The following is a 5,602-nucleotide window of genomic DNA, read 5'->3' as shown; positions in this document are numbered from 1 at the left end:
ATATATAACATTGCCTTGTGTTTGTAATAGTATGTGAATAATTAATAATTAGCAAAAATATTTATTCAAATTAAATTATGCATAGATCAAAACAAATTCACAACAATTCAAAACAAATTCACAAATCAAATTAAAAACTTTTTTCAATATGTAAAGAGAAAATAAAAATTTGAATGAATTTTTTATTATATGCTTATTTTTATAAAGTAATACAAATATGTTATTTTGAAATGACACATTAAAAATTTTTAATGAAAATCTAATTAAATCAATTAAGAAAAATTAGATAAATAATTTTAATAAATAAATAAATATATATACAATGTATAACAGAATAAATAAATAAAATAAAATATATTATCTTTGCCAGAGTTTTATAAAAAATATCGCAATTGAAATTTAAAAAATTTTCAATATATCTATGCCAAAATTATCAAGAATTTCACGAATGCAATTATCATTAACAATAATGGTACTCTAATCTCCAAATATCCTTCATTGTTTCAATTAAACAAATCAGCTAATCACCATCTATTAAATATCTCACTTTACGAGCCTCTAACCCATTTCAACGATCTTCGTCTGTTCCTTGAAACAAATCCCGCCTAATTTCTAGTTCGTGCGGTATTTCAAAACCTCATTCGGGATTCCCAGAAATATCTGCTCGTTTCGCATAATTTATCTGCGCGGTGGCGAGCAGCATAGTCGGAAGTAATCTTCCCACAAAAATCACCTCGTATTTCAATTTCTCATGCAAATAACTGGTATTAATCGTGGAGACGCGAGCGAGCACGATCGCTTCCCCGCCTCGTGAGTAACCCGCCCCGTGTTTACGATCGACGTACGGGAAAGCAGCAAGAAAACAGAAAAAAAAAAAAAAAAAGGGATTCAACCACGATTCGATCCTCCACAAATCGAAGCCCTCTGATCTCGCGAGCATTTATCCATTGAACAATTCTTTCTACTTATATCGCGGCGGCCTGTTTCTAGACATTCACATAAATATTATTCTTTCGTACGACTTGACGTTGCAGAAACGATAACTCATCGGCGGAATGTTACGGTTTCTGATAAATTCGCAAAGTTTGCCTCGCGATACCACCCTATCGAGAAAGTTCCTCGCGGCTCCTCTCGATCCTTCGGTGATCGTTCTCCTCTTACCGGCTCGATGATATTCCGAGGCGAGGCGAAAGACGATAAGGCCGAGTGGGATGAAGGGGTCTCCATGAGTGACGGGGAAATTTGTACAGGACTGGTATTCGGTGATCTATGATAGCTCGAATTTGGGTTACGCCCGGCATCGAGATTGAAAGATTTATGATGTTCAGTTGGAATGAAATATTTGTACTTCTCTTGTTCTTTTTTTTTTTCTTCTTTTGAGTAAATGAGATGTATTGTATTTTTTATCTTTTATCTTGAAAATATGTGTTATTTAAACGGTAATTTTATTTCAAATAATAGATATATATGTATTAATATATTTATGAAGCACTTGTGAAGAATTTATTTTAGAAGTCAATAATAAATACAAAAGTTGATATATAGAAACGATTGAGAGTTATTAAATAATGTATATTATATTATATATATAAATAAAATATAATATATAATTCAAATTTTATTATTAAATTGAATTATGAATTTGTTAGATGAAGTAAGGTAGATTCTATCTCGTTTAATGCAAATTTAAATTGTATATAACTTAATAAATAAGATTGAATCGATATTTTTATGTATCAATTTTTTATTTATTTTGTATTGATTTATTTAGAAAAAACCTTTAAAAATATCTCATAACATATTAATTAATATAAAATAAATCTTGTGTAGTTGATAAGATTTTAAATTTGAAGGATTATTTACATTTGATGTTTGAGATTTTTAAGATATAGCAACCCTGATTATGATAATTATAATGAGATATAAAAGTCATTTTTAATTTTGTTTGTTAATATTTTGAAAGTTGTAAGATAGAATAATTTAAACAGAATATAATAAAACTTTGAAATTTTTGAAATATAATGGAAATATAATATAGATGAAAAAAATAATGTAAATTATAATAAATTAATTTATTTAATATATATATAATTATTGTGTAATTAAATTGACATAAAAATATATATAAATTACTATATCTATTATTTTATTTTATATCACGAAAATTTGCAAACAAAAATTGATACAAATTAATGTCATTCACATTATGCATTATATATATTTTTTTCAATTTTAGCAGCATTTTTATATCTTTACGATAATAAAAATATAATATAATAAAAATTTGATAAAAATTATAAAATAATATGATAAAAATTTTTCATCTTTCACTTTAGATTTTTAATAATATATGATAATGTTAACGTTCTTCTCTTTTACGAAGTATTTAAATATAAATTTTTAAATTGTAGTTATTTAAAAAAAAATAATTTATATGAAAACATATGAATATATGAAAACATTAGTTAATATTTCTACTGATAAAATTGAGAAAATTTATTGATCAATTTTATTTATGCTATCTATTTAACACTATTATTTACATTAAAAAAAATATTTTTATGCAATCTTCTTTTTTAATATTAATTTGAATTTAATATTCCTAAATGTTGAGATGTGATCATTTAAACGAAATCTATAATTTTCGTTATCTGTTTATTCAATCACGTGCGCCATGATAGCTTATCTCCTATGATGATATGAATCATCATAGAAATATGTACGGTACTTAATGATATAATTATATTCAAATATAATTTTTTTTGTTTTTTATTTATACACAATATATATATTTGTGTATAAAAAAAAATGTAAATTTTATTGCTGAAGATTCAGTTATTTTATATGATATTTTTAAGAATTAATTTTGGAAATTGAGATGTTGAAAATATGTTTTTAACAATAAACTCTTTATTAGCATAATTAAAAACTAAAAAAATTAAAAAACTTAAAAACTAAAAAAAAAAACTAATAATTAATAAATTTGGAAAAAATTTTTATCAAATCATTTTTTATAATTAAAAAAAGTTATAAAAATTTTTACGAATGTCTATCTACACGTATATATATATTAATAGATTTCTTTTACATTTAAATAGTATTTTTATTAATATAACATTATATTATTTTTATAAATATAATAATTATTTGATATATCGTTAATATAATTTTTCTATTGAAAACATGAATATAAACCAAACAAGTTATGCAATGTAATAATTTTTTCGATTTAATTTCTTCACTTCTATTTCAAATAAAATAAAACAAGTTAAAATAAATGAAACTATCTCATTAATTACAAATAAATACCATTGTTATTTGTAATATTCATTTATTCTAGAATCTATAACTTATAAATATTAACTCTCTATACATGTATAATTTCAATTTACTTTCAGTAACCTAGAATTCATATTTTGAATATTCATATTCTGAAATCATAAATGGAAAAATTTTAATAATATTTCAATAATAAATAATAATAATTCGTTATTTTCTTATTGTACATATATAATGGATATATACATATTAACTATATAATATGTTATATAGTGATATAATATATAATATATTATATTACAATATATGTATAAATTATACATACGTATTATATAATATGATTATTGTGTATTAGTGTATTGGATGTGAGATCCATCCAAAGGATGATCGATTCTCCTGATTCTTTAGATTTTCTATCTTCGATCGTTCTTTATGAGAAGATGTTCGCTGAAAAGCTTCACTGAATTGCTCGTAAACTCGTCTCTCCTATTAAAGTGATCGTCATAAGTTTCGTCATTCATTCCTGGTTATTGCTACGACCTTTTTCTTTCTTGCAATCCAATCATATTTTCAATTTTATATAAATTTTTACTTTTGATAAAAATAAACTTTTTCTGGAAACATTAATAGACTATAAATGAAAAAGCACACAAAGAAAATATCTTTATTGATTCTTTTCATGAGTTATATATATCTTATAAAAAATTAATTGTAAAAATTATTTGAAAAACTATCTGAAGATTATAGCAGAATAAAATTTAAAATTTTAAATTTTAAAATGAAGAGAAAGGATATACGTATAAGAAAGAAAGATAAAGAATAAAAGATTAAATGAAAAAATAATATCTAAAAGATCTTAAAAATAATTTTTAGTGTAATCACATTGAAGTTATATTCATACTGTATTTTATTTTTTATAAATTAAAAGATTGAAGGAAAATAATGCAAGTTGATGCATTTATACTAATTTGATTTATTACAAAGACGATTATTATTTATTCTTTAAACTTTATTTTTACATTATAGATCACAAATATAAACAAAAAATAAATAAATATGTAAACGCTATTCTAAGAAAATAAATTTTATTGATTGATAATGCATAACTATATTATTATATAAATACTTGAAATACAACTATAATACAATATAGAATGATACTTGAACTAGAATGATATTATAATACATAAAATAACGATCACCTTCAAAAAAGTTATGATCTTTCTATAATGTTGTACACTTTCTCATTTTTATCATTCTCTTCTTCCTTCAATTATTGCATTCTCACATCATCATTCAACAAGTACAATAAACAAAGATTTAAATATAGATATTATCTTTATTTTGCCTTTCCATTTTCTATACATACATATTAAAAGTGAACCGAAAAGAAAATTTCTTATCATGAAAAATGAAGCTTATTTTCCGGGAACGATTTTCTATTCATTGATATTCCTTCGACATATATCTATGATTAAAAAAGAGAGGAAAGGATATGGTCATAACTTGCGAACAGTAGATTCTGATTTACTTGGTCATTAGAAAGACGATATGTCCCAGTGTTTGCTGTAAGAGAGCAGTGGCAAAACGTACAATCGAACGGAACAGTCGATCTGTGGCGAAATCGAAATTCGAGTCGGGACCAGATTGGTCGGGAACTTTGCTTGGTTCCGCTTTTACGAGCAGGTCGGTGGGTTGTGGTTGAACGGTGGGTTCATTTGCGAATGGAAATAGGCTAGCAAAAGTGGTTCGCGAATGGAAACTACGTTCGGCTCATGCACAGGTATAGCGAGAATTTTTGGCAGGAATTTGATCATGAATGGATTGATTGGCAGAGAGAGGTAAAAAGTGGAAACTTTGTTTCCTTTCTTGCATAGACTGGAATGGTTGCTTTACTCCAGTGTGAAATTCAGTTGTTTGGGAATTGAAATAAACCAGTAAAAGTGGTATTTTACGCATGAAACAGATTGAAGATAGTTTATGATCAAAGAATTCAATTTATTTGTGTATAATTAAATTTTTTTTTTAGTGAATTTATTGTTAACGAATATGATTTATTAAGATAAATGTTTAATGAGGATAGGTAATTATAACAAGATATGATATAATGAGTTTTATTTAATGAATTTTCTATTCTTAATTATGAGTGAATGATTATATATATATATATTATATATATAACCATCAAATCTAACAAAAAGATATAATAATAATTTTTATTTAATTTTTATTTTAATTTTAATAAATTAAAATTTATAACATATATATAGATATATTAAGTGTTATTAATTTAAATATTATCATATATTATATATAAATTTAT

This window comes from Apis dorsata, unplaced genomic scaffold (genome assembly GCF_000469605.1).
Source record: "Apis dorsata unplaced genomic scaffold, Apis dorsata 1.3 scaffold_470, whole genome shotgun sequence".
Taxonomy (NCBI): Eukaryota; Metazoa; Arthropoda; class Insecta; order Hymenoptera; family Apidae; genus Apis; species Apis dorsata.
The sequence above is the reverse complement of the archived record's forward strand: the minus strand, read 5'-3'. Positions refer to the sequence as shown.